This window comes from Peromyscus eremicus, chromosome 2 (genome assembly GCF_949786415.1).
Source record: "Peromyscus eremicus chromosome 2, PerEre_H2_v1, whole genome shotgun sequence".
Classification (NCBI taxonomy): domain Eukaryota; kingdom Metazoa; phylum Chordata; class Mammalia; order Rodentia; family Cricetidae; genus Peromyscus; species Peromyscus eremicus.
In genome coordinates, this window is record NC_081417.1 from 126,168,244 (window position 1) to 126,183,563 (window position 15,320).

Here is a 15,320-nt window from a genome sequence, read left to right on the forward strand (position 1 = left end):
GAGTGTGCATATGTGTACATGTGCTTGTGTGTGCATATGGAGGCGAACAGTCAATTCAGGGGTCTTCCTTTATTTCTCTCTATGATACATCTTGAAATTGAGTCTCCCACTTAACCAAGAGTTCACTGCTTTGGCAAGACTAGCTGGCCATCAAGTCCCTAGGAGCTGCCTGTTCAAGTCCTCCTCCCCCCTCCCAACTTCAGGTTACAGATTTGCAGCACCATGCCCATCTTTTATATGTTCCGGGTATCCAAACAAGTCCTCATGCTTACAAAGCCAGCACTTGACACTTCCCAGTCCTTCTGTCTTTTTTTTTTTTCTTTTTGACTGCATTAGGCCATTCTACTTTCATTATCTGGGTTTTCTTGTCCACATCCACACGGAAGTTATAAAATCATTTCCCCAAGCCAAAGTAGTTCTTTCCAAAAGCGGGATTAATCTATCTGCTTCAACCTAATGATCCCCCAACTTAGCATATACTTCCTCCTTGTTCTCTTCCCTCATCTCCCCAGTAAGCTGCGTTTGCCTGTATGCTTGGACAAAATGACGAGGGAATGAAGCACATGTATTGGTAATAAAGAAATAGGATTTTAGGGTCCTGAATAGGGAGGCTCCCTAACTCTGCCCTATGCATGGTACTGGGTCCTGTTGGAGGGAGGAAGAGGAAACACAGGAGGAGGGACACGTGAGCACTTAAATGACTTCACTTTATAAAAGAACCCTTCCCTCCCCAGTAGCTTTTCTGTTTTTCCAGTTTGGTGCAGTCACCTGCTTTTCAAATAGACATTAGTCCTTCCCTCCAGCTCTGAGAAGGTGCCAGTCTGGTGCTTCAAAACCAATTTTTCTTCCCTTGGCCTTGACCTCAGACTCTCTATTGCATGAATATGCTCAGTCAATAAGCTTACTCAGGTGTCTCCTACTTACACACACACACACACTCACATACACACACACATTTTATATACAGACTCTCTTTCACACACACTCATACATACTAGCACACAAACAAACTCACACATACACGCACTCACACACATCTGATCCTACACTTGTCTTTCTCCTACACTTGCTCATGCCTTCTCAGCTACCGTACTTAGCATTTCTTCATATTCATCCATTACTTGAAACTTACCTGCTGGAGGTCACCAGTGATCAGTTTTCAAATGTATTAGGCACTTTGGGTAGATTTCCAACCAAACTCATGATAGCCCAAGGCACTGAGGGGCATTAATCCATTTCCGAAACTGGCTATTTCTTGTGCCTACTCATGTCTTTCTCATGGCAAACTGATTTTGTAAACAGAGGCTTTTATTTTCCTTGATAATAAACCACCCTATGTCTAAGCAGGCTGTCTCTATTACACCTTTTTGGCTACATAGCTTCTGCTTCAGAGGGCCACTAATCATGGATGGATCAAAGTGGCTGAGAAGTTGAGCCAAGCTGACAAAACCAAGGTGTAACAAAAACATGGAGAAAAACAGATGTCATTGGAACCGAAGAGGAAGGGGCAAATGGGTTCCAAGAGGCTCCAATCCATTATAGTACCCACTGGGCCAAGTCTTTGCCTCATTGTGGAAGAGAACATTGTAACAGTCACAGCCATACTAGAGCAGAAAAGGAAGCCTCATACTGCCAGGGCCCCAGAAGCCTCTGTGGCAATATCATGTGAAGTTAAAAAAAGGTATTTCTTTCGCTAGCAAATCAAAACACGACATAGCTAGTGCCCAGACTTTATGCACTTACCATCTCAAGCAGATGGGTGACCCACACAAAATGAACCTTTGCTGTCTGACACAGAAGCTATGCAGTGGGCAATAGGTTTTTACAGGGAATGTTCAACTAATGAGGTAGTAATATGTTTTGATTTGGCAGAGGATACATCTGTGTGTAGGTATGGGGTGGTATATGTGCATGTGTGTGACAGTACCCACGCATGTGTGAACACAGAGGCCAGAAGAGGGCACCAGGTGTCCTGTTCTGCCATTCTATGCCTTATTATCTTAAGACAGGGTCTCTCATTGAACCTATAATTCAACATTTGGCTGAGCAGCAACTCCCAGCAATCCTTCTGTCTCCCTCACAGCACGGAAATCACAAGTGTGCAGATTTTTAGGTGGAAGCTGGGATCTGAACTCAGATCTTCATGTTGCAGGAAATTTGATCACACTGTGACACCCTGAGACTGTGTTAATAAAGTTAACCTTAAATCAGGGGGTGGAGCCAGCAACTAGTTGACAAGAATCAGTCATAGAGTATATGGAGGACCCAGGATACAGATAGAGAGGCACAGGAAGGAATAGGGAGGGACTTGGAGATTCATGGGCTTTTTGGACTTCCTTTTTGGTCTAGGAAGTATGGCGAGAAGGTCAGCTGGTCACTGCTTCACTGCTTTGATCTATCAGGGTTTTCACTCCAATATCTGATTCCCGAGTCTTCACTGGTAATAGAACAACTAAGGTAATACAACATTTGGTGCCCAATGTGGGCTGTGAAATTACATGGCAGCTTCTGAAGCTGCTACTTCTCCCCACCACCACAGCCATTCCTTGGTGGCTTCTCCCGCCTCCCAGCCCATCCCCCGCAGTGGGTCACTGGCTTCTCTCACCACAGTCCCCCTGCATATGCTCCCAGGGCATGTACCTGCCACATTTGTACTACAATGCCTGCTCAGGCTTTGGCTGCTGCTAATCCCCCACACATGCACACAGGACACTCTGTTCCTACACACTTCTGCAGAGGCCACAGCCACAGCGGCCGACCCACTGCTCTGTCACCCAGGTGGCCCCTGTGCTGAGCCCACTATGCCCTGTTCTCCCACCTTGCCCCCCCCCCCCCGTGTCCATACCCCCACCACCCACTGTGCCAGCCTGGTGGCCACCTGGGCACCCTGCCGTGTTAGGCCCTGTGTCACCCATCACCATTGTCATAGTCACTGCTGCTGTGGACAAAGTGAAAAGTCAACTGATTTGGTAAGACATCTGGGAAGTCTAAAGAAAAATCTTTCTCACTTTGAGAATGGGGTATATCGCAATGCAAGGAGTTAGGACTTTGTAGAGTGTCACAATGGATGGCTTGGAAAGGGAGAAAATAAATGAAGGGATAATCAACTTAACTGGGATTAACATACTGTCGATTATAATTACTATCAGTTTGATAACTCATAGTTTAGCCTTAAAAAGTGGTTTGATAACTGTGTCGAATATGAAAAATTGACTGATAAGATACAAGTCTTAGAAATAACTACTAATGAAAATAAGAAAAATACTCAGACACAGACAGAAAGTTAGACCAGAACCTACTGCAACACTGCATGATGAAACCGCAGGAAGGTCAGTTGGTCACCCCTCCACTTCCTTGATCTATCAGGTTTCCCCGCAATATCTGACTCCCAAGTCTTTATTGGTAGTAAAACAACTGAGGAAATAAAACATCTCCATGCTTGTGTAGCAGCTGCATTTACCCACTGAGCCATCTGCCCAGTCTGAGAAGGTACTTCTGGTCCTATTTATGATCTCATTCTGAAGAAGTGCTAGACTAACGGAGAAGCAGACAAATGGTAGAAACATGGAGTGGGAGAGAGAGACATGAAGAGAGTTAAGAACAGAAAGGTAAAAAAGAAAGGTGATGGAAGAGGAAGAAATGGAGAATGAAAGATACAGATAAGAAAGGGATTGATTATCCACTTTAACCTTGTATTTAAATTTGCCCCAACATGCCTGGATCATACTGTCCTGAGCAAATGACTTCCGTCTTTGTCTGCCACAGCATGCCAGTTCCTGTAACCACCTATTACTTTTCCTGTCCCGCTTGCTATTTGAATCTCAATTTTCTTCCAGGTGATCAAACATGGTTTACTTCAATGGTTCTCAACCTGTCCACATAGTGAAATCACTTGAAGAATTAACAGTTACACACATGTGCGCACGCACGCGCACACACACACACACACAGAGAGAGAGAGAGAGAGAGAGAGAGAGAGAGAGAGAGAGAGAGAGAGAGAGAGAGAGATTTGGGGAATGAAGCCTAGGCATCTAAATCTATACACATTTTTAAAAATTCCATTTACTCCTGTTGAAATTGAGGGCCACCAGTTTGGGTCGGGCATAGACACCCTTGTCTTATTTCTGAAATATCACCCCTCTGGTCTCCTTTAGCCCCGTGTGTGTGCTGACACACATGCATCATGTCACATCAGGATAGTATGTGAACTGCAGGAGGCTGCAGAGCATAGATGTGGATTTTCACTAGTCTCATGGTACCCTTTCTCCCTTTTCCTGGCGCATATATAGATATGCAGCCTAAAGGTCACCAGCATGATGCCACCCATCCCCCACAGAGGGAAAAAATTAAAAACCAAAAATGAATTCCAAATGAATAAACAGTTCTTTAAAACATGTGCTGTACTCAACAACTGCAGATGACTGCACCCTGTCTTCACAAGAAAGGGCCATCAACAGCGAGGCTCGGATGAAGGAGGGACTCAGGGGACCTACCCTCATGGACGAACTGTTTTCTACTGTTTGATTCAGGGAAAGGGAGAGTCATTATCTTAAGCTATGTATTCACTTTTGACTCCATCAGTCTCCAATGGATAATCTCAATTCAGTGGCCAGGTAAAATTAAATTGGCAGGAAAAATAAAACCAGAAGCCATAATTCTAGGGAGGGAATAGGCAGGGGGAAGAAGGGATTGATAGGGAGTGGAAGGGAGATGAGAGAGCATGGGAGGGGGGGTGTGAGTACCCAGAATGAATTATATGCATCTATTAAATTGTCAAAGAATTAACTTAATAAAAAAAGTACTACAGTTCATAAAATGGAAAAATGGAAAAACCCTGAATTTCCAAATATAGTAAGTTTCTGTAGTAGCCCACTACCAACTAACCTCAGGCTTGTTTATGAGAAAATTGAATGTTTATTTTGTGAGCAAAAGGTAATTGAATTTTCTATTTGCAAGTAAGAACATTTTACCTGAGGTTTTGGTATTTTGTTATGCTCCATGCTATTATGATTTTTTTTAAAAAATCCCTTTGGAATCATGAGAGGTATAGCTTGTGATGTTTGGAGGTCAGAGAATGAGTGATTTTAGGATGAAAATACTCAATGGAATAAAAAAAAAAAAAAGGTTAGTATTATACTAGGTCTCCAGGACTGTCGTCCAAATTACCAGAGACTGGGTGGCTTAACAGAAGTAACAGAAGTCTTAGATCAAAGGGGTCAAGTTGTTTTCTTCAGATGTCCAATTCTGGCTACTATTTTGTTAACTTGTCACAAACCAGAGTCATTTGGGAAGAGGGAACACCGATGGAGAAAATGTCTTCAACAGATTGGCCTGTGCACAAGTCTGTGAGGCACTTTCTTGATTATTTATTGATGCAGGAAGGCCCAGTCCACTGGGAGCCACCTCTGGGCATGTGGTCCTGGGTTGTAGAAGAAAGGAGGCTGAGCAAGCCACGGGGTACGAGCCAGCAAACTGTGTTTCTCCATGGCTTCTGCTTCGCTTCCTGCCTCCAGGTTCCTGAATTCTTGCCTTGTCTTCTCTTAATGATGGACTGTAATCTGTAAGCTGAAATAAATCATTTCATTCCCAAGATGCTTTGGCCATGATATTTATCACAGCTATTGAAAACAAATTCATGCAAAAATTTGTAGCAGGTTTGTAGAGTATTGTTGCGACAGACATGTGTTGTTTTTGTGGGGGGGCCTCAAAACAGCTTGATCACACAGCTGTCATGACAGGCTTAGGGGCCCAGACACAGCTATCATGGCAGACTTACCAACCCGGTCCCTAGGAAAAGCCATAAACTGGCACCAACCAGGAACAGGCTAATCAGCATCCCAGGGGGAAAATCCCTAATGTTCCAGAGGAAATACCTAATGTTCCAACCATTATAAGATATTACCAGGTGTCCTTCAGCCCAGCACACACCCATTTCCCTTTTACCAAGATACCCCTAGCAAATGTAAGCCCATCAGGGTCCTGAACCCTGGAAATCCCCTCACCCTCAACCTCTACTATGATAAAAACCCCACCCTGTCTCGGCTCAGCACTCTGATTGTAACACTGCATCTGACACATGAAGGGTCCAAGCTCAACCTTCAATAAAGGCTCTTTGCTTTTACATAAGGGGTTCTGTCTCCATGGTGGCCTTTTGGGAGTCCCCATGATCTGGGCATAACAGTTCTCAGGAGGACTGTGGAAGAGCTTTGGAACTTCAGGATGGAAAAACTCTTGAGTGCTTATAGCTTCCCGGGTATTCTGTGGAAGCTTTGAAGATCAGAATACTGAGAGAAAGGCAGAAAATTGAGGCCTGCTTGTGATGTTTTAGAATGAGGTAAAGACTCTATTAGGCTGTTCGCATGATGTTTTGAGCTGCGAATTTCTGGTTTCTGGTCAGCGAGGGCTGAATATTCAGCTGTAATCAACAAGAGGCCAGCACCGCTGAAGAGAAACCTTTGCTTTACTGATACAATCTATACTGGTTAGGTAGAGCTGAGAATTCAGCTGTGATGAATAAAAAACGAGAATCACTGAGCTGAAATTTCCTGGAAATACTTCTTCAGGCTCAGCACACAGAATCTGTGGTTCACAGGGGGTCAAGGCTGCATCTTGGGGTGGCAGCTGAACTTTGTAATGTGCACGAGTCTTCCAGATTACTGGGTTTGGTGGCATGAGGCCTGCAGGATTAAAGGATTCACGGAGAGCAGCTGAGGCACTATGAGAGGCCAGGAGAGGCTATTGGCAAAAGTGCAGCTTAAGTTGTAGTGGAGGCCCCAGAGTTTAGAGAAGGCGTTGGGGGAAGCTGAGGCTTGGCCCTATGAGGCAAGGTTGGAGTCCTTGAAGAGGGCCCAGGGCAGGCTACTAGTGAAAGTGCAACCTTGGTTTCAGTAGAGACTCCAGGATATTGGAGATGCTGGGACTGTGGAATGACCATTGAGGAAAGCAGCAGATGTAGAGTGGAGCCAGCCTGAGCTTACTAAACAAGCTATATGTACTAGAAGCAGAGCTTCCCAAATTTTCTGTAACCGTGGAGCTCATGAGAAAGTCCCAGATGTTGGACACTGAGCTATTTATATACTATTGGGATTCACTTTTGCTCTTTCTTAATTATGGCTGTATCTTGGTGCTTTCTTCATGAGTAAGAGTTTTGTTGTATCATATTTTGTTTGTGTTCTGACAAATAAAGCTTACCTGGAGATTATAGTGCAGAGCTAGCCATATAGGTCAGGCAGTGGTGCCACACACCTTTAATCCCAGCACTTGGGAGGAGGAAGCAGGAAGGTGAAAAATTCAAGACCACCCAGGGCTACAAGAGATTGAACCAGTCTAAAAGAGAAACAGAGCTGGGTGGTGGTGGCACACGCCTTTAATCCCAGCACTAGGGAGGTGGAGACAGGATCTCGGCCCATTCAGATATGATTGCCCTTTCATTCTGAGATTTCATAGAGGTAAGAAGTCTTTATCTGTGGCTGGCAGCTCTGCTTCTCTGATCTTTCAGCTTTCACGCTCAGTATCTGACTCTGGGTTTTTATTGTTAGGACTAATTAGGACTGTGCTTCAAAGTTTGTAAATTATTTTTTTTATTTTACAGGAGCTACCTGTTGAAAGACATTGTGCTTTTTAAAAAAGAGACAGTGATCTTTAAAAGAGATTGAACCTTTACTGTTTGGATTTTTGTTAAAGAATGGCAAACTTTTAAAGCTATACTGTTGTCTTTTATTGTGATTCTCTCTTAGGGAGAAACAAGAAAGGAAAGGTTATGATTTAATAGTGGTGTGTCAAGTAGACAAAGGGTCAATTCTGCTGACTAAGTTTTCCTTTTCTTTTTTTCTCTTTCTTTCTTTCTTTCTTTCTTTCTTTCTTTCTTTCTTTCTTTCTTTCTTTCTTTCTCTCTCTCTCTCTCTCTCTCTCTCTCTCTCTCTTTCTTTCTTTCTTTCTTTCTTTCTTTCTTTCTTTCTTTCTCCTTCCCTCCTCTCTCTCTCTCTCTCTCTCTCTCTCTCTCTCTCTCTCTCTCTCTCTCTCTCTTTCTGTCAGTCTGGCAAGCTAGAGTCATCTGGGAAGAGGGAACCTCAATTGAGAAAGTGCCTCCATCAGATTGGCCTGTGTGCAAATCTGGGGGGCTTCTTGATTAATGACTGATGTGGGAGTGCCCAGTCTACTGTGAGAGGTTCCATCCCTGGACAAGCAGCCCTGGGTTGTAGAAGAAAGCAGGCTGAACAAGCCACGGGGGGTGGGGGGTTGGGGGTGGGGGTGGGTGGGGGTGGGGGGATGGGGGGGTGGGGGCAAGCCAGCAAGCAGCATTCTTCTATGCTCTCTGCTCCAGTACCTGCTTCCATCTCCTGCCCTGACAACCTTTGATGGTAGATCGTAACCAATAAACCAAATAAACCCTTCCTCACCAAGTCATTTTATGGCCAGTGTTTTATCACAGCAACAGGAAGCAATTAGAAGAAGCCTCTTTCATTAGTGTGTAAATGGCTGTCTTCACCTGGTGTCTTCACAGGGTTGTGCACAGTTTATGCCAAAGTCCTAATCTCATCTCATGAAGACAATAGCGATTCACACTGATTAAAATGTAGACATCTTTAACAGCTCTGTGAGAACTGTGTCAACAGGCTCTTTGTTTTATAATGGAGAAGTAGGACTGGGCCTCAAGAGGCCCTCTGCTAGGTCGGAAGTCATGCCCACTTCCAGGAAGTGGTTTGTACCCAGCACTCGAAATTTCACTGTGTGCTCTTCCATTGTCTCCAGTAACGACCCACTCTGGCTCGTTACTCATGCCTGTTTACCCTGAGGTTGTCATATAAAAATGTGGATGTGATCCTTCACTGGCTTATTACTTTCTAAAGCTCATCCAGAGGAATGATACTCTAATTCTTATTGACTGAGCTAGCATCTTACTTAAGGGAGACAAGGTTAATAAAACAAAGCATTCTTCTGGGTATCTATTATTACATGTAATTGGAGAATACATCTTAAACCCAAATGCATTTTTCCAAAGGGTACAATTCATACTGCTCTGTACAATAAAATTCTTACAACAAAGTGATTTCTGCTTTAGTGCATTTCATGGGTCTGTGAAAGTTAGTATGCATGGGGCACACATGTGCATGTGTGTGCACATGTGCGTGGAGGCCAGAGGTCAACATGGGTATTTGTATAACTTTCCACCTTGTGTTTTGAGACAGGGTCTCTCACTGAACCTGAAACTCACTGATTAGACTAAGCTGGCTGGCCAGCAAGCTCCTTGGAGTCCTTCTGTTTTGGTGTCCCCAGCATCGGGGTTACAGGCATACTACTACACCTAGCCTTTTATGTGGATGCTAGGGACCAAACTTAGGTCTTCATGTTTAAATGGCTAGTACTTATTAACTGAGCCATCTCCCCATCATCTGTTTTGTCTGTCATAACAAACTATCAGAGACTTGAAAAATCATAATCATTTCTGTTAAGGCTTCTGTAGTATTCTTAGTGATAACCAAGCATAATGTTAAAGGTTTAGAAATGGTTCTCCTATAAGGTGCACAGAATTATCAACATAGATGATCGGGGCATGTGTTTAATAACAGAATTCAAATCATATTTTTTTTTTTTTTTGAGACAGGGTTTCTCTGTGTAGCTCTGGCTGTCCTAGAACTCACTCTGTAGACCAGGCTGGCCTTGAACTCACAGAGATCTACCTGCCTCTGCCAATCAGGCATTTTAAACACCTCCATTGGTGACTGACAGCTGATCATATTTTCCCAAGTGCTGGGATTAAAGGAGTGTGCCACCACTGCCTGGCCATAAAATTATTTTTATAACATCTGTTTTGTGATAATAATATAATAACCACGGTTATCAGGAGTATTTGGTGTATTTTGTCGCACTTAATTGGCATATTTTTTTACTCATAATACTAAAATGAGACACAATACAGAATCATCATTATAGCAAAAAGAAGGCTGCCTTTGAATTAAGACAGTTCTAACTTTAATTCTTGCTCTGCCAGGCACTGTCATTGTTCCTGGGTAAGCTAATTTATTCCAACTTGGCTTCCTGTTTTGTTAAGTAGGAATACTGAAACCTTGCAGAATCATGTGAGGTATGTCACTTTGTTCCTAAAGTACTTTGTGCAATGCCTGACACACAGTATCAGTGAGTAGTGATGGCGGCTGCTGCTATTAAAATTCTTTTTACTAATGAAGACAGTGATTGTTAGAGATGAGTTTCCTGAAAGATACTGAATACTAACGAGTGTCAGCCACCAAGGAAGGTGTTCAAAATGCCTCTGATTGGCTGTCAGCCACTAATGAAGGTGTTCAAAATGCCTCTGATTGGCTGTCAGCCACTAATGAAGGTGTTCAAAATGCCTCTGATTGGCTGTCAGTCACCAATGGAGGTGTTTAAAAAGCCTGTGATCTGCTGTCAGTCACCAATGAAGGTGTTTAAAAAATGCCTCTGATTGGCTAACAGTCACCAATGGCGGTATTTAAAATGCCGCTGATTGGCTGGCTATTCTGAGTTATCATCCTCACTTCAAATAAATGCAAAGTAGATAGTATAAAAGAAAAAGTTATCTCAAAGTGTTCATTAAGTGGGGTAGTGAGGTTAGGGTTCACACATTCCACTGCACTTGCTTCCTAGGAAGTTCCATGCAGGATAAAAGAGGCGAGTTCAGAAGCTGTGCCGTTTCTGTTTTAGTGCTGCCTGTGCTTCAAAGGGCTGCCTCTCACACTGGCTCTTTCTCCGTAATTCTAGGCCCAGGACTTAGGAACTAGCAGCAGACTTTAAGGCAGTGGCAGAAGGAACTCCTGGGAGTCAGTTACAGCATGGAGGGAAGAGTGAACACAAGTCAGTTCTGGGCTGAGGCAGGATGCTCCTATCCATGGCTGACCGCTAGCTCAAAGAATTCAAACCAAATCTGGTGGTCTTCAGAAGACTTCTGACCTGGTCAGTGCTGACCTGAGAATAGAAAGGAGAGAACTCAAGCCCTCTGTCCTGAGGTCACTGCTGTCTGTCCTGAGGTCACTACTGTCCTGAGGTCACTGCTGTCTGTCCTGAGGTCACTGCTGTCTGTCCTGAAGTCACTGCTGTCTGTTCTGAGGTCACTGCTGTCTGTTCTGAGGTCACTGCTGCCCTGAGGTCAATGCTGTCTGTTCTGAGGTCACTGCTTTCTGTCCTGAGGTCACTGCTGTCTGTCCTGAGGTCACTGCTATCTGTCCTGAGGTCACTGCTGTCCTGAGGTCACTGCTGTCCTGAGGTCAATGCTGTCCTGAGGTCACTTGCTGTCTGTTCTGAGGTCACTGCTGTCTGTTCTGAGGTCAATGCTGTCCTGAGGTCACTGCTGCCCTGAGGTCACTGCTGTCTGTTCTGAGGTCACTGCTGTCTGTTCTGAGGTCACTGCTGCCCTGAGGTCAATGCTGTCTGTTCTGAGGTCACTGCTGTCCTGAGGTCACTGCTGTCCTGAGGTTACTGTTTCCTGCTGTCCTGGGCCTGGTACTTTTCACTTTGTGGAAGTCTGTGAGATGGATTGCATATACACAAGGAGGCGAGGCCTGGTCACTGAACTAGCAGGTGGCAAAGACAGCAACAGCCCCATGTTAGTCTGAATTTAAGGGCTGAAATTTAAGAGGTCTGATTTTTAACTCAACACATTTGTAATTAAGCACATTTTCTATGCAAACTTTTTTACATACAAAAGAAAATGAAAAGAAAACCAAGTTGCTGCTGCACTGACAACATAGGGAAAAGATCTAGGCCAAGTTAACCTGATCTCTAAGTGTCCTTTCTCTACCTCTGGCTTGCAATGTGAGATAATTAGAATGTTTTGAAACATTTTATCAGAAGAATTTTTTCCTATGGATATTTTAAAAAGACTATCACATAAATAAAAGAGTACAATAAAGCCCACACAACAAAGCATTTAACTCACTCCTCAGTCAACAAGAACTTCTTTTTACTGTTTAGTACTTGATTTAACCCTAAACAAATCCTATGAGGTAGGGATTGTTATGGTACTCATTTCACAGACGAAGAAACTGAAGCCTAAGGAGTGAAGTGTTCCATTTAAGGTGGGCTTAGAGTCAATGGAGTATCTGAGCAGGGATAGAAAACCAAGTCTCCAGAGAGCCACCCCACACCTCTTTTCTTATATAATGTTCTAGCTTCGCTTTTGTTGCTGTGATAAAAACATCCTCAAAAAACAACTTAGAAAAAGTTTGTTTTAGCTCACAATCCTGGGTGACAGTCTGTGGTGGTTTGCATAGGAATGGCCCGCATAGACTCGTGTGTTTGAATGCTTAACCCAAAGTGTCAGGAAGTGTGGAGGAAGTGTTGGGGCAGACTTTGAGGTCTCATGTGTTCAAGCTGTGCTCAGTGTGGTACACAGTCTCAGTCTCCTTCTGCTGCCTTCAGATCAAGATGTGGAACTCTCAGCTCCTCCTCCTGCACCATTAATGCTGCCTCCAGTAACTTAGGGCTTGAGGCGAAGCCAGTGGAGTAAGCAGATTATCACTCAACTTGACTTTGCTATCTGAGGGAGTAAAACTTAACTCTCTGGGGCCAGTATAAAAAGGAAACACACACACACACACACACCCCTCTAAATCTCTAACATGTCAGGATCTCACCTAGGATGCTGATGAATGGCAAGCCTTCAGTAGGTCAGAGAAACTGAAGAGGAGATGCAGAGCAGGTGAGCTGCCGGACAGACGAGCACACGAGGACTTTTCTCAGGGCCAAAGCTTAATTCTTCATTTTATTATTTTTACTGATGTTTCTTCTACTCTATTTCTTTTCTGTTCTGTTTTTCTACTCTGATATATCCCTTCTGTCTCTCTTGGTGTCTTCCTTCTAGCTCTCCTTCTACATCTTTCCTGGTGTTTTCTTTCTCTCGTGTCTTTTTTTATTCTCTTATAGCTTATATACCCCAGCAAAATCTCTCAAGCAGTATAAAAATTACAACTTGGTTACATTTTATTTTTCAAGTGAATGATTACAATGAATACAAGTAAAAACCAGCGTGGTTTTAATATCCCTTACGTGATTAAATATTTTACATATTACAGGTGAAAAACAAGTTGTCCTAAGAACCCACACACATTCATACCCAAGTAATTTGTTATAGATTAACAGAATATAAGCAAGTAAGATATTTTTCTCAGCCAATTCTTTAACTGACAGGTTGAATTTTGCAGTAACAAAGAAAGGATCAATCATTTTATTACTTGTTTCAAAAGGTATTCTTATAAGGAATCTTAAAAGAATCACAAACATGAAAACCTAAACTTTTATATATCAAAAAGAATCAGTCATCTCTACTTTAAATCTTCAGGGTGTATACCCCCTCATCAACTGTTTTTTATATCAGGAATCTGAGGGCAGAAATGGGTACAAGGAATCAATCATCACCCTTGATCACCAACCAATCCTAGCAAGAAAGGCTAAAAATAATTGGGCTGCTTTGTTCTTGTTCCCTGACCTTAATGAGTCCCTCACTCAACTATGTGCCTTTCTAAACTTTATATTGTTTCCCAAGATTTTTCACCTCAAAGCTATTAACATCTTAACCTAACCTTAATTCATTATTTAAAGCTTTGTTTTAGCTATGGTGCACACTGAAACCTGTAAACATGTATCTCAACATTAAGATTAAAATAACTTGAGCTAACTTAGCTTCTGGGACTCAATTTTCTTAATCATTAACCTAAGTCGCAGTTTATATTGTGCATCAAGAGAAACTAGCTTGGTGACATTTCCTTGTTCTTATTTTCTATCCTTTGCAGCCCCTGATTTATCAGGGATGGGGACAACACCATATCTTGCTCTTACCTATATTAGTTTTCCCACCAAACTAACCTCTATCATAATATCTTCCTATGTTTATTAAAGGCCCTAAATCATCAAAATCCTATTTAAACTAATACTATTATTGTATAAAATCATTGCTTCAGTTAAACAGCACAGCTTAGGTTTAAATAATCTTCATATTAATCCACAGGTAAAAATGCCCAGTATGTAAGCATTACACCATGGATGTAAAGGTGTCCTGGCAGCCAGGAGCCAAGGAGTACAACAAAGTCACGCCTCACAACAAAACTTGTACAAGAGATTTATTGGGAGGGGAAAAAACAGGAGGGTGGCTGCCTCTGCTCAGGTGAGAAAGAGCAGCCAACTGAACAGGATACAGGGCTTATATAGAGTTTTTTTGGGAAGTGGGTGGAACTTTCCAGGGTGGAGCTTTCCAGGGTAGAGATTGGTGGGATTTCATGTCCAGAGATTGGACTTTTGATTCTGTAGGATGGGGGCAGGGTCCAGCAGTTATGGCAGTTAGAGTATTCTGTGGGTGGAACCTGGCAGTTAGAGGTTCTTGGGACCTGTTCACGTGGCTTGAGGGGCTTACACAATAGAATGAGATATTTCCATGAGATAATTACATTATATTAAGGTCAATGGGGACCCTCCCCACAAATTCGCACTATGCCAGATACCAGAGAGAAATGGCAGCGGCAAACATGCAAAGACACAGCAGTAGCAAGAGATTCTGGGGCTGAGGCTCTCAGAGTCTTGCCTATGCAAGATGCATCCATCAGTGCTTTGTTTCCTGGTGAGCTGATCCCCTGAAGTCAATTGCATCCTGCTGCTCCTCTGACATGGGCAACGGCACACCCTGTCTTCAGGCTTCCGTGTTTTTCACCGTGATGACAATGGACTAAACTTCTGAATCTGTAAGCCAGCCCTTACTAAATGTTTCCTTTGTAAGAGCTGCTGTGGTCATAGTGTCTCTTCACAGCAATAGAAACCCAAAGACATAGTCCATCATCGCCAGAAGTCAAGATGGCAGGAACTTTAAGCAGCTAAGCACATCCTTAGCCAGGAGGAGGGAGAGAATGCATGCATTCATGCATGCCTGCAGCTCAGTTCTCCTTCTCTGCTCTTCATATAACTCAGGATCCACAGCCTAGGGGATGGTGCTGCCCTCTTTTAAGCTAGCTCTACTCACATCAGTTAACATAATCTAGACAATCACCCACAGACACGCTAACAGGCCAACATGATACAGATGGTCACTCATTGAGCCTTTCCTCAGGAGATTCCAGATTGTGTCAAGTAATCATCACAAACACACACACAACAGGAATTCTGGATTCTTGGCCCAGGCCTCACTGTAAACAGAGTAGGAGTTTAATCTTTTAAAATCTCTACTTTGACAGGACCTCACTATGTAGCCCAATGTAGCCTTGAACTCAGGTATTCTTTACTCTACCCTCCAAATGCTGGATTAACCATCATGCTTGGCAGGAGGGACGTTCATGATTTTTAGAAGTAATTTGATTTCT

The 15,320-nt window shown here is 43.2% G+C and overlaps 1 long non-coding RNA gene across 1 annotated transcript; it reads right to left on the bottom strand.

Annotated features, from left to right (window-relative positions):
* Nucleotides 1-5,209: 5,209 nt before the first annotated feature.
* LOC131905090 (uncharacterized) lies at nt 5,210-12,903 on the bottom strand. The gene is made up of 2 exons (XR_009377852.1): nt 12,612-12,903; nt 5,210-5,565 (listed from the first exon to the last, which is right to left on the bottom strand). It is a non-coding gene; the product is annotated as an uncharacterized LOC131905090 (long non-coding RNA).
* Between the last annotated feature and the right edge of the window lie 2,417 nt (nt 12,904-15,320).